Source organism: Myiozetetes cayanensis, unplaced genomic scaffold, assembly GCF_022539395.1.
Source record: "Myiozetetes cayanensis isolate MyiCay16 unplaced genomic scaffold, myiCay2020 scf5-8, whole genome shotgun sequence".
In the NCBI taxonomy this organism is placed as follows: Eukaryota; Metazoa; Chordata; class Aves; order Passeriformes; family Tyrannidae; genus Myiozetetes; species Myiozetetes cayanensis.
This window is the reverse complement of record NW_026087742.1, coordinates 58,766,478-58,780,650: the sequence shown is the minus strand read 5'-3', so window position 1 is coordinate 58,780,650 and position 14,173 is coordinate 58,766,478. Positions and strand designations below refer to the sequence as shown.

General features: G+C 39.5%; 1 protein-coding gene across 12 annotated transcripts in view; it reads left to right on the top strand.

The window, feature by feature from the left end:
* ENOX1 (ecto-NOX disulfide-thiol exchanger 1) overlaps positions 1–14,173 on the top strand; it is a 361,706-nt gene that overhangs the window by 68,530 nt on the left and 279,003 nt on the right. For 10 of the 12 annotated variants that reach the window (XM_050331531.1, XM_050331528.1, XM_050331530.1 and 7 more), the window contains exon 2: positions 5,603–5,676. The gene's annotated coding sequence lies outside the window, so the exon portion shown is untranslated. Of the gene's footprint in view, positions 1–5,602; positions 5,677–14,087; positions 14,166–14,173 lie in introns of all 12 variants that reach the window. The other 2 variants (XM_050331524.1, XM_050331526.1) reach the window with 1 other exon arrangement.

Below are 14,173 nucleotides of genomic sequence, written 5' to 3'. Positions count from 1 at the left end.
AAGGAACAAATTTAAAATAGGGATGGTAATGATAGAACCTGAAAGAGATATTTTGAGAAATGAGGTATTATAAAGGAAGGTTTGTCATGTCCATTTATTCCCCAGTTTTAGTCTTCAACTGAATGCAAAGCTGGAGAACCCACAGTCTTGCAAATTTGAATACAAAGAAATAATGTAAAAATGAGAAATAGCCTGCTTTGTTAAATATTGCTAACTGGCATCTAGAAGTGATACATAGTGTTAAAGATATCTCCCCTTAATTGTCAGTTATATAAATCCAAATCTAGAAAAATGTTATAAACACTCTAATGTATATTCATTAGCACAGAAATAAAAGCATTTTCCCCAGTGCCTGGAACATACTGAATATTTCGTGTAACAGAACGGAAGGGATTTTATAAGTTAATGCCTTTAAAATTAAGAGATCGCAATGCATTTCTGACATGGTGCTCCAACCTGTACTCTTATTTTACATTTTAGTTAATTCTCAGCGCAGAAACTCTGGTCCCATGGTACAAAGACATGAGAATCCTGCACCAAGTACTGCTCATTTTGGTCATTTTGCCTAAGGCACAAAGCAAAACTCGTGTCTAGCTTTGACAGTAACAGCAATTCCTTCTGTAGTAACAAGAAACATAATGGATGAAGGACCTAGAGCACAAGTCTGATGAGGAGTAGCTGAGGGAACTGGAGTTGTTTAGCCTGTAGAAAAGGAGGCTCAGGGGGGATCTTACTGCTCTCTACAACTACCTGAAAGGAAGTTGCAAACAGGTGGGTTTCAGTCTCCTCTCCCAGGTAACAAGTGATAGGACAAGAAAAAATGGCCTCAGTTTGTGCCAGGAGAGTTTTAGATTGGATATGGGGAAAAATTTCTTCAGCGAAAGGGTGATCAAGCATTAGAACAGGCTGCCCCGAAAGTGGTTGAGTCACCATCCCTGGAGGTATCTAAAAGATATGTAGATGTGATGCTTAGGGATGTTGTTTAATGGTGATTTTGGCAGTGCTGGGTTAATGGTTGGACTCGATCTTAGAGCTCTTTTCCAGTCTAAGTGATTCTGTCATTCTATGATATAAAATAAAAGTTGAAACTGTTTATTTTACCTATTAGACTACTTGATTAGGATTTCTCCTCCTAGCATAACGTAACCAAGAACCTAGGAAAGTGTTACTTAGTGTTTGGTTGTTTTCCTTTTGTGATTCCAACATGAGATTTCCTTTGATTTCCTAAGAAAACTTGAATTCTGTGGAATGGGCTGGACACCTTCCAGCTGGAGAGTTGTAGGCCTAATAAATAGCATCTAGAAGAACTGGTAAACTGCAACCTGGACCTGGTCCATCACAGACTTCAGAGGAGCGTGACTGAAGAGACCAGACAATTTATGTTCTGTATTCATAGTCTGTAGATGAGTGGGGATGCTGAAGGTGTAAGAAGGTGGTTGAAAATTATAAACTATCAAGAATCAGGTCTATGTTAGTATACATGATGGTCTGAGGACTTAAAAATTGGTGAGTAGCACTTCCACTGAAAAATAAAGAGTGCAGAAACAGTGATACAATCCATCTCAGCTCCAAGGCATCACTGTTCCTACATTCTTTTTTTTTTTTAAGTGGAAGTCCTACTCACCATTTGAAAAGTGGCCCTCAGAGAGTCCTAGCTGAAGCTAGGCTCTTCTGACTGATATTTTCAGGGAAAACAGAGTCTTTACAAAGAGATAATCGTGGCACTTCTCAGTCCTCTTTCTTATTCACACCTGCCTGACCTAAAGCCACAGTCCAGAAACTTTGTATTTCCAGTTTCTGATGTGCTTACTGTGCTGTGTTCTTTTTCTTTATTTTTTTTTAGTCAAATAAAAAAAATTAGAGAAGTTCTGTTGCACAAATTCTTAAAGGGTGATTGTGGGTTTTAGTTTCTTTGACAAAACACTGAAAGGAGTTTTGTTTTGGTTTTTTTTCAAGTCAGCAAAAAGAACTTTTCGTTCTCAGGGGGAATAAAGCTCTAGAAAATGTTGATCTTTTTCATCGAAAATCATTTTAGCTCATAAGCTATTCTTTCCTTATCTTGATGGTAAAAAAAGATCAGATTTCTAGATCAATAATGTTGAAAACAGCAGCAGCAGCGATCATCCTGGATGCATGTTGTTTTCTGATGTGCTTTCATATCTGAGCATTTCCTCATGCTGTAAATATCAGCCTGACTTACGCTCAGGCTTCAACCTCACATCAAGCAATGACAAAAAAAATAGGGGCTGTTTAAATGCAGCAAGGCTTGGGAAAAACAATTTTTAAAAATGCCAGCATGTCAAAACATTGAAGGAAAATATTGAAGTGTACCAGTGTGCTTCCAGTTTGTCTGTTGCTGAATGCTTTTTCTATTGAATAATCACATCTTCTAGGGTCTAAAGCAGTGGTTCATTGTATGTAATGCGTGCTTCAAGGCATTAAAAAAAAAAAAGAGATTGAAATTACCTAGAGGAAACCAAATCACTTTATTTCAAAGACAAATTGGATTGATCTATCTTACCATTCTCCATAGATTTCATAAGCACATTACTTGTTGAAGTGGTATCAGGCATTTTATATATTATAGTAATTTACATGCGTTCATTAAGCTGCGCTTTGTAAAGCTCTCTGACAGGGGCATTTGATGAATCCTTTTGTGGACTGCATGGTTTCTTTGCGCGGAGCAATCTGTTAAATCATGACTGTGTCCTTCAGTTTGTCAGAACCAGTAAATGAAGCAGATGTTAGTAACTGTGGGAGAGTTTGGGTTTTTTTGGTGTTAGCAGAGTATGGGGTAGCTGTGAAGGGCATGATGTGTTTGTAAAAGCGTCAGCTATCTATCTTTCTATCTAAAGATAGAAAGTCTGCTACAAGTGAAAACTTTCCCTGGCATCTTCTAGCAACTCTAGGAGGTTTTTTGGGACAGTCAGGTGGGTGGTCATTTCTAAAATAAACACTGCTAATATTATGCACATCAAATTGTGTGCTTGTACTTACACACAATTGTTCTTATCTTTGGCTGCAAACGTTCTGTCACAGAGCTATCTCAGCCATGCAATAATTCATAACATTTCTCTGTAAATATTCTCAGGTCAGCAATCCCTTGAGATGTGTCTTTGAGCAATATAATTTCATGCATTATGGAATTAGTAGAATTTTACACCTGGTCAGTGTTTGAAGGTTACCTTTATGACACAAGTTTTGCTAAACCTGACAGTTCAGTCCCTGGAATCTATTACCTGTCATGAAGGTCACTTGGCTGAAGATATTACAGCCAGGGAATAACATACATTTAGGTGGTTAATGTGCTTCATCTGGTGGGTGGTGATTCCTGTCAAGGTGTGGTAAGATGAGTGCTTGTAGTCAACTGATGAAGCCTTGCAAGTGAAGGTAAAATGGACAGCCATGAATTGGGTAAGTCCTGAAGGCAATAAGTGAAAGGGAAAGCACAGCTTAGGGAATGTCTCAAGAGAAGTGGCAGAGGTGGAGGTGCTGCTCTCCTCTCTCTGGTGACCAGTGACAGGACACAAGGACATGGAATGAAGTTGTATCCAGGGAAGTTCAGACTGGACATTAGGAAAAGGTTCTTCACTGAGTGGGTGATCAGTAATGGAACAGAGCCCCAGGGAAGTGGTCACAGCACCAAGCCTGTCAAAATTCAAGGATTGTCTGAACAGCATTCTTAGTTGTTTGGTCTAGATTTAGGTAGTCCTGTGAGGAGCAGAGAGTTGGACTCAATGATTCTTACAGGTACTTTCCAACTGGAGATTTTCTGTGATTCTATGGGGAAAAGGGGTTACCAGGCTAACTGGTGAAGAAGTATATGTAGAGAAACTGGAAGACATTACTGTAGAAAATAAAGGGAAAACTCCAGGCCACCCTTTGATCTTGCAGAGTTGTATCGGTATTATCTAGTAAATAGCTCCCACTCCTTTTAGAGGTGGTATTTGGCTGATTTTCACATTAACTTTAATGACATTCTCTTTGTGATTACCCTACACATTATTGTGGAAATCCCTTTTGGGGAATTGAGTAGGAGATGCAAAGGGTGGAGATGTAGTGGTGTTACTCATAGCTTTGTGATTGAATCTGAGCTTCTGAGCCTGGCTTGTCTGCAGTTGACATCAGCAGCAGGAATGGAAACATAGTGCATAGAATAAATAATCCTAGAAGTTGTCGTGTTTGTAGCAATTGCCTGAAAATATGTAGAGAAGACCAGTGAGGGATTTCTGTTGTTGTTGTTCTTGCACATGAAAGTAGGCAGCAGCTACAAATCAACGAACTGTTGCTTTTGTAAGAAGAATTGGCAGAATCTTTCATGCTGTTGCTGGATAAAAATTTCTACTGCTTCTGTTTCTCAGAGTGAGTCTTATCTTTTCTGTCTGATTATCTTGCAAAAAATGAGTAGTGAAATAATTATCCATGCTGATATTTACATTTCATCTCTCTGCTTGAAAATTACCAGCTCACAGAAGGGAACAGAGGGAGTCTAGGACTCCTTCGGTCGTCCGAGCCTCTGGAGAAGAAAATGCCTGCTCTTCAGCTGGGGCATAGAGGTGCTCCCAGCCAGGTGACCATTGATGCATAGTGGGTATAGAGTGTTCTATAACTGATTCTCTTTGCCTTCACTGGGAATCATGTGGTGGATATGAGTATTGCAGCTGCTGGGGAAAGCTCTGGCAAAACTGGGGGGAAAGAAAAGAGGCAAGACTTCTAACATAGACTCTTAATTATATTTAAGAGCTGGGACTGCAGCCCTTTGTGAAATGGTGTTTCTGGTTGCAGACTGCAAAGATGCCAATGGCACTACAGAGATTAGACCAAGTGCATTTGGACACATGAACTTTCTTCCTTTTTTTTTTTTTCTGTTTTTTACTTTCTCCTTTGTGTCTGTCCTTGGTCTGCTGATCCTGTTTCTTTCTACCAGTGCGTCTCCCTCCTCCCTTTTGCATTCTTAAGCACATTAGATTTATCAAATGCATTACGCTCAGGGTCACTGAGTGGGAATCGCCAGGAAAATTTACAGAGACTCTGAGACTAATTGTGATTAGGTGTTACATGTATCCTTACAAGAATGTACATCTAGAATTTCACACCTGTAACAGAACCACTGTGTTCAGCATTTTTGGACAGTAGAGAACTAATGCACACAATGATCGTTTTGATTTTTCATATGGTTTCCCTATTCATGCCGATGTCTTACTCCAAGTTAAAGGTAGAATATTACTTAAATGTAGATAAAGATGCTTGTGGTTTCCTAAATCATTTATATTTTCTGATATGCTAATGGCATTTTTTCATATTCAATATATTGGGTTTGTTTTTTATTGCAAGTAATTGAAGCAAAATTACTAAGTGAAAATTTGATTTTTTTTCCAGAGTTTTCTGCTTATTTTGAACTTTTGTGTAGAAGTTGCTTAAGAATCTATACAATATTATATACTTTAAATACTCTATAAATTATCACACCGTCATTGTTATGACCCGCAACATTTCTCAGGTGATGCACAACTTCAGAAGTGCTAGTTCATAAACTCATTTCTAAATAGAAGTTTAAAATGACTTTAAAAATATATATATATATATAAAATCTGTTTTTCAGATCTTGGATTCTGAACTTGAAGCCGTTCTTGATTATATGCTTCTTGAAACTTGGAAAGTATCTGCAATAAATAGGTAAGTGTAATGGATACATTCATGTTTTGTGATGATTTGGAGTGTGTGAGTTTTGTTGATAGTTTAATGCTGAATTTCTTAAAGCTCTTGATAGATCTCAGTTGCCATGAATAGGACAGAATGATGGATCTTTGTAGGCTGAATTTTCAATATCATGAATGGTTTTTGTAGGGCAGAATTTCAGAAGGGTCTTATGTTCACAGTTACTCAGAAATAAATGTGTAGCCAAACCCACAAATAACTTCAGATGAGCAAAAAGGTGAGTCTCCATGAGCAGGTAGAAGTTTTGAAGGAAAAATCAGTGGGTCAGAAGAAGTAGCTCTACTCTTTATCCCTCCATACTCGAGGCTGTGCTTCTTCTAGCTTTATGTCTGTGTTTGCTTTGGTTTTCTTTGCAACTGCTGAAGGTAGTAAAGGTACAAATGTAACTAAATACTGGGCAGAAGATGGCCATAAAGGTTGAAAACTTGGGTACACTGAAGTTTCTGAAAATTTTCTCAGGTGTTTCAGTGAAACTCATTTCTTACGTCAATCATTTACAGGCAATATTCAGGCAATTTCACAAATACATTCTTGCATATAGCAAAGCAATTTTTAGGTGATGTATTTTTTAAAAGTCGGGTCACACTTTATGGTACTTGAAACTCTGCTGGGATCCTAGCAATGAAGAAAGATAAATGAGAGAAGATTTAGAAATTTTTCTTGTTTCCAAAGAGTTTATAGACCTAGACAATTTTTTTTGAGTCTCAGCTCAGAGTAAAGTGTTTCTTGAATACATGAATGTAACAGTTGAACTTACGTTGATCTGTATGAGAAACTTTAAAGAGATTTACAGCAGGGGAGAGGTTGAATTCCTATGAATAAAATCCAGGAGCAGTTTTTGGTGTATAGGACTCTTCCACAAAAAAGGTTTTTTTGCAGCAAGTTGCTTATTCTTTAGGAATTAGAAAGCAGCATATCTTCACAGTGTGCTTCACCTGTAGGTTCCAAGGTATCTGGCAAAAGCTGGAGAAGAACCATTGTCTCAGTTTTATGTAGGAGACAGGTACCTGCCTGGATCACTTAAAGCCCTACTACTAGATCTCTTGGATGTTCAGATCTGTGTTCAGGCCTGTCAGAGGATTCTGTATCTAATCATTCTTTCCGAGTGTGTGCAAAGGATCTCAGTGTTTACAATGTTTGCGTTTTCCTAATATTTCTCATATCTATTGATATGCCCTTACTACTCTCCTTTTAATCTATTCCCCTTTGTGGTACATTTCTTTAGTTTCATTTTTTTCTGCTTTGTTTTCTCCTTTGCTTCTTTATTTTGCTTTTCCATGGTTTTTTTGCCATTTCCTCTTCTTAATTCATTTGCAGTCTCTGGAGATGGGCAGCAGTGAGACCTTACACAAGGAGGAGCTTCAGAAAAAAAATCATAGCAGAATGAGCTTCCCTTTTAGTACCTCTCTAGAGAGCCTGCTGTAAAAGGCAACTTGCTGTCATTCCTGTAAATTTTCTTTTGCAGCCAGCTCTGCTGGGTGTCCCCTTTGTGCCCTGTGAACATCTGTGTTGCAGCTTATGTCTGAACCCAAATGGAGAACAAATGTGTGAACCTGCTTCTTATTTTGAGCAGGAAGCTGCTGCTATTAGTAGGGCACGTGGCCTTGGTTCACCTGTGACTTCTTAATCCCCAGCTGGGAGCAAACCAGACGGCTGGCTGCTCTCCTCCTACCAGCCGTGCCCTTGTCCGTAGGGTGGGGCATTTCCCTGCTTTCCTCAAGACACTGCCCAGTGCCTGTCAGTTGTCAGCATTCGTTTCCTCCCTGAATTTTCCCCAAGATGTCATGCAGAAAGGAAGAAAGGAGTAAGAACTGCAGGACTTTTGCGGCATGGCTTACTTTCCATTGCTCCTGGAAACTTCACCCTGCATGCACACAGTCATGCAGGCACCACCCTTCTGCATAAGGAAGAAATCTTCAAGCGCTGAGGTATTCCGGCTCAAGGGATGCTAGAGCAGAAGAAGCAGCTTCATTCCCCAGGCTGTGCACAGGGTTTCAGGAAAAGTTGGCAATGGTTCTGTGCCAGTTTTGGACACAGTGCAAGACAGCTCACTGAGCATAAATTAGGAACTTAACCTCAAACAGATTTGCTTTAAGCAACTTTTTACTTTAAAAGGAAAAAAAAAAAGGGTGACGAAAAGGAAAGTGCTATCCTACTTGGGTGTGCTCAGGAGTGTTTGAAGCGCGTAGGTGATGAACTGCAGTCTTTGTGGCATATGTGTGTCTCCAAGAGAAAAACAAAATCTGTTGTGTCAAGTTGGCTTCAGCTTGTGCTGGAAGGGCTGTTGTGACAAGCCTGGAAGGTGCAGAAACTTTTGTGAAAAATCAGGTGTGATAGCAGAGAGCAACTGTAACACTAGGGGGGAGGAACCTAGAGTATTTGAGGTCAGTCCAAGTCAGCAGCCATCAGCCAGCAAAGGAGCACAACCGATTTAGCAAGAGCATGCACCAATTCAACAAATTCCCTCAGATGTTTGGGTTGGAAGGACTCAGAATTAGCAAACTTTTCTGTCTGACATTAGCTGAAAAGGCTACTGGACAACTTTGTTTTCCTTCCTTTTCAGTAAATGGTAGAAGGGTGCGTGAGTTTCAGAGCTTTTCAGGCCAGATTAGAAAAAGTTGACCCCTTCCTTTCCGAAAGTAACTGTCAAGGCAGTCCCAATGCAGCCCAAACATCTCTGCATGTGTGAATCCTGCTCAAGCAGTGGTCTTCCTTGTTTGCACTTGTTACAGAGGGAAGGGTTGGTCTGACTGATTGTACGGCTGCAAGTGCTAAACAGCTAAAATTTCTAAACAAAAAAATCTGGTCTTCTTTAAACGTTGGCGGACAGATATCTGTCTTCCATCTGCAGCAGCCTATGCCAACCTGCAGAAGAGCTGCAAAGTTTGTGTTCTGAAACCTTGTAGGAATAACTGGCACGCTCCAACCTTTTTTTTTTTTTTTTTTTTTTTGAAACTACACACAAATCAGAAACATTAAACACAGAAAGTAATGTTAAATTGTGACAAGCAGCCAGAAACTGGGAAGTTCAGTTGGAAGGGTTGTGCCTCCTCTGTCCATGGAACAAAGCCCTGTCACAGGGCATGGAGCTCTTCAGCACTGCTGCAAGGGCGTTGCTGTCAATTGACAACAGGCAGTGGTCACCCACTGTGGGGGAAGTCCCTTGACTGTCCCCTGCAGTTGGGTCACCCAGTATGTTGCATGGCCTGATACAGGGGCCAGGAAGGTGGCTGGTAGTCTTGCAGGTGTGTATGGCTCACAAGACCCCTCCAGAAGCGCAGAGTGACTTACATCATGTTGAGAAGTGACACCTGGAAGGAGGATACTGAATACATACTGTATACCAGCTAAGCAAAATAGTCTTCTTTTAAAAAAAAGAGCATATTGTGATCAGACAAAGAACTTACAGATTCCAACTCAATTGTCTGCATTCTGCATTAAGCTTTATTGAAAAACATAAATATTTTACCTCTTCAGAAACACTTTCAAACTGCTTTTGTGCTTAGTATTGTTACCAGGACAAAGTCATGCATGGATCTTCTTCTATTCTGTAACCAGTTGGCTTTGTTTATAAACAAATACTGGGACAGGAACTCTAATAAAATGAACTCCCTCCCCTTTTTATTTCCCTCATAGATAGACAAAAAATGCAAGGAGATTATATAAGTGAAAAAATAATGGTTTACTAACAAGGAAAACCAGCAACACCACAAGGATATGTGGGAAACAGCTTACCCATAGAAAAGGGAGTTCTCTGTTTCACGTGGTCCCTCGGAAACAAAGGGGGAAAAGAAGGGCAGAGGGCCCTCCCACCACCATGCTCTGTTTGCCCAACGAAACAAAACACTGGGAGAACAAGGGCAAAAGCAAAAGCCCAGGAAAACTGCACTGCTCACAAGGAGGCACACTACCAAACCGGCCAATGCACGCTACCCAGTCAGTTCCAGTCTTAACTGGTGGTGCCAGTTTGGGATTCCCTTGTTCCCTGCCGTGTGTTCCCCACTTGGCTTGACTGGGCTGTAGGTGGTAGCGATTCATTTCACTTTTGCTCTCTCTGATTCAGTGGCCCCAGCACTGGCAGGGATTCTGGCACTGGCAGTGGTTCCATGTGGCGAGTGGGCGGTGGCAGCGCTCCGGTGGCTGTCCTGGGCAGGCCGTGGGGGTGAGGCAGCATCTCCCAGCTTTGCTGCTGTCCCTGCAGAGCAGCGACGGTTTCCGGCGGTGGCTGAGACCCCAGAACAACTTTTACATGCAGCAAAAGCCCCACCCCTTCCAACTCTCTATGCTGAGTGGGATGCCCCCACCTTCAGATGACATAATGGTATGAATATTCATCACTATAACTCTCTTCCCTGACTTGTAACCATAACATCAGTAGGGAAGGACTCCTCCCTTATGGTTCCACCATTTCATAGAAAAGTCTCTCCAGACACTGCTGGCTCATATTCAGAAGCTGTCAACCAGCACCCCCAAGTCCTTTTCCATCAGGCAGCTTTCCAGACACTCTTCCCCCAGCCTGTAGTACTGCATGGGGTTGTTTGTGACACAAGTGTAAGGACCCAGCACTTGGCCTTATTGAACCTCATGCAATTGTCCATGGCCTGTCTGGATCTCTTGGCAGAGCCTTCCTATCCTCCAGCAAAACAACACTCCCACCAAACTTGGTGTCCTCTGCAAACCAACTGAGGGTGTACTCAATCCCCTCATCCAGACCATGGGTAATGATATTAAAGAGAACTGTTTTAGTCAATTGAACTGATTTATATTGTCTATTCTTGCTCTTACTTGAGGCTGCGTCCAAAAAGGACAGTATTGCTCTCAGTGAGCTTTGAATCAACCACTTGGAGCATAGGAAATAAAGCAGAACTGTACATCAGTCAGTATGAACTCAGCAGTAGCAATTTGGTTTGATTTGGGAAAGTGTCAGCTTTTAGCAATTCCCTGTTCATTTTTAGTTTGCTGCCCCACCTAGGCACTGTGTTGTAGTTAGTTATGTGGACCTCAGCTGTTGTCCCTTCTGTTTATCAAAGTCACCCTAAGAAGTTAAGTTACATGTTAAAGCTATTTCGCTTTTCCGAATTGGTGTGTTGTTGCAACTGTTTGTCTCCCTTTGCAGAGCTAGGAAGTGTTTACATGTGTGTAAACTTGTGTTTAGAAGGATGCCACTTTGATACCTTGGAACCTGGGATCAGCTTCTTCTAATTCACTGGACCTGCCTTGTCTGAGTCAGGCTGCTAAACATGGCACGTGCTATCAAGTAACACGTGGTGTTATTAGTTGAGGATGTCAATAACATGTTACACAACTGTCAGACTTAAAAAATAAAGCACTAATAAGGAGCTTCGAAACAGTCTTGTTTAAGATTGGTTACTGTTTATAATACCAGTAATTCTGAACGCAAGTTTAAGCCCAAGTGCAAGAAAATAAAGGAAAACGAAGGCACTTTTTCTGCTTAAATGGATTCATGAATTTGAGTACGGAAGAAAGCAGCAGTCCCCTTATGATGTGTGTTTTGTCTGTGTTGCATTACTCACCTATGGCTGTTATCTGCAGGGATCTTTTCTGTAGATCTCCTGAGCCTCCGTAGCAGAGTCACTGCCTGTCACTACATCCTATGCATGCATAGGGTGAAGACTGTAAATGTCGAAGTGGGATTTTTAGTTTGAACACTCAAGAAACCAATGCCAAGAACGAAGAAGTGGATACCACCTATTGTTGATTCTGTTATGCTTTTTTCCTGCATTTGCTTGAGGAAAGTCTTTCCAAATTGGAGAGGCAGATGCACACTCATGTGGTGCTCTCTGAATAGATACTAACAATGCCTTCTGCTTCTCATCCCTGCGAATCCCCGCAATGTGTATCCCTATTCATAGTGCAATGGTTGGGTCTGTAATCCTACAGACAGATAAAGTGTGTGATAGCCAAATGTAGTAACTTGCGAACGAGGTATCCTTATTTTGTCAAGACAAACTACCCAGCATAAAGTATCATAAATTGATCCCAGGAGGACAGACCTAGAATATAAACTGTAGTGCTTTGAATATATGTGTATTATAATTGTACTGAACAATTTACAACAATTTGTATTGTATTACAGCTGACAAAGTATTTTACCTTCTAGTAACTAAAATAAATAGTGTTGATATTTTTCCCATATTTATAATTACATTAATTTCTTTGTATATTAGTAACAGTTCAGTGTCATAGCCTGAGTTGTAGCTGCCAGTAATCCACAAGCAACTTGTTTGCATATTCAAAATATGAAACTGAAGAGAAATTGCTCTTTTTGCAAGTTCATATCTTCACAGCTTAAATTTTACATAGAAAAGCCCACTGTGTTACCTAAATATTGTCATGTTCAATATCAAAACATGTACTAATAGGATGTCTTTCAGAAATAAAGAAAAACTTTGTGCTAAGAGATCAGAAGGCATCTGATGAAAAATAAATGAATAGCTCATATTAGCTAGGAATTGTTACTTATTTCCAAATAAAGCTAAGTTTTGAAACAAAGATGTTTCCTGCCTTTGAAAGTAGCATTTTTCAGAGCCAAAGGTGGAACATGCAATACAATTTTTTGTTTTGTAATGTGATTTAATTGGGCTAAGCAACACTAAGAAGCATTTGAGGACTGACTAAATTTTTCAAAGGAACTGGGTTTTTTTTGAAAGTTTCCTTAGAAATAGTCTTTCTGCATTGGTATCTTGTGTACTTTAGCTTTTTTATTCCCAGAAACAAAGCAAATTATTATTTCAGCATAAATCTGGCTAAAACTTCAGTTGAATTAAGTATCCTCTTCAGCTTCTTGGGTTATTTATTTATCTAATTAATTTTTGTTTTTTCCATAGTTATGATACTTTATTTGTGGTGAATTCCTTACTGCTGAAAGACAGTATTTAATGTAGTTCATGGTTTTGAAATTTTGCAAACCACTGGCATTTCAGAGGGCTGCAGAGTGAAGCGTCAGTTCCATCTTAATATTGCAGATGTACACTGAATTATCCAGGGAAGAGCAAAGGTTGATTAAATTCACAAAATAAGGTGATTCATAGTTTTCTAAATATGTCACTCAACCTAAAATTAACTCAACTATTTACCAGTCACATACATGCTAATGAATCCCACCAATCTCAGTTGACATCCTGTGATGAACTTTGTTGTCACGTAATATTATTTCCTTTGTATTCTCACTAAACAGAGTGATTGTAGCATTTATCACATGCAAAGCAAAAATGATTAAGAATTTTATTATTTTTTTAGTATCTTCAATTCCAGGGCACTGGTAAATCAATTTAATTAGTAAGGCTGTAAAAGATGTACTTCCTTTTTGTGAAAATCTTTCCTAAAGTTTAATCCTCCAGAGATTTAATCTATGATAGTGATGAAAGTGGCTGCTTTAAAGTCGGCATCAATGATACAATTTCAGAAATAAAGTGGAGGTTATCTTTTCATGCAAAATGTGACAAAATTATAAAGCTTTAAGATTGATATGGTAAATGTGATTTATTATTATTTCTAAAGTTAGAATCACCTTGGAATGGCATTTTTATCTGTGTGTTACCAGTAGTTAAAAGAAATTTGTAAATTAGCCAGAATCACAAATGAGTTTATCTACTTGCCTACTAAATACAGAAATATATTATTTAAATAAAAATGTGGTTATTTTGAATTTGTACTTGAGTTACAAGGTAGATTTCCAAAAGGCTACCCTGGATTATGAAATAGTATCACTCTTTCTCTTTCCAGGGTTTTTGCCTCAAAGCTTTACAGGATCCTGGATGAAAATCAACATTGATCCATAAAATAGACATCACTGTAGCATTCACATATGTAGGGCACAACAGCTGAAAAGATTTCTGGCCTTCGGTTATTTCTGTCAGGAAAATGGAGATAGAGAAAGATACAGATATATAATATTTAAAGCTGCTGGGCAGTGGTAGGCTGTTTGCAGACAGCTGCATTTTCAGCCTCTTTTGCTAGAATGGTTAAGTGGCTAATTAAGTGGACAGGTCAGGTCTCAGCATGCCCTTAGGGAGAAGACTGCTGTGTCTCAGCTTCCTATGAAAGTTTTGGGAGAGACAGGTTTGAAGCTGCAGCAATCTCATTGTGGGATGCGGTGCTGGTTATGAGATGGGCTTAATAGAACCCATTTTACAGGATTTTACTCAGTGGCTGCTACCCACAGAGAAACATAAGAAGTCAAAAAACACTGAAAAATGTTGAAAACTGAATTTAAAGCATCACCTTCAATTGAATTTCTTTCTGGATTGTTCCACATTGTTACTGAATTTGTTTAGAAGGCTGTTTACTTGATGTTTTTGTGGGTTTTTAAAAGTAATTTCCATGATTTTCTTACTTGATTCATGCAGTGACATCATCTATGGTGACCGAACAGTTGTTTCCGTGGTGACAAATTGCAGTGTTACAAGCATGTTTGTATGAATCAGGTAAGAAC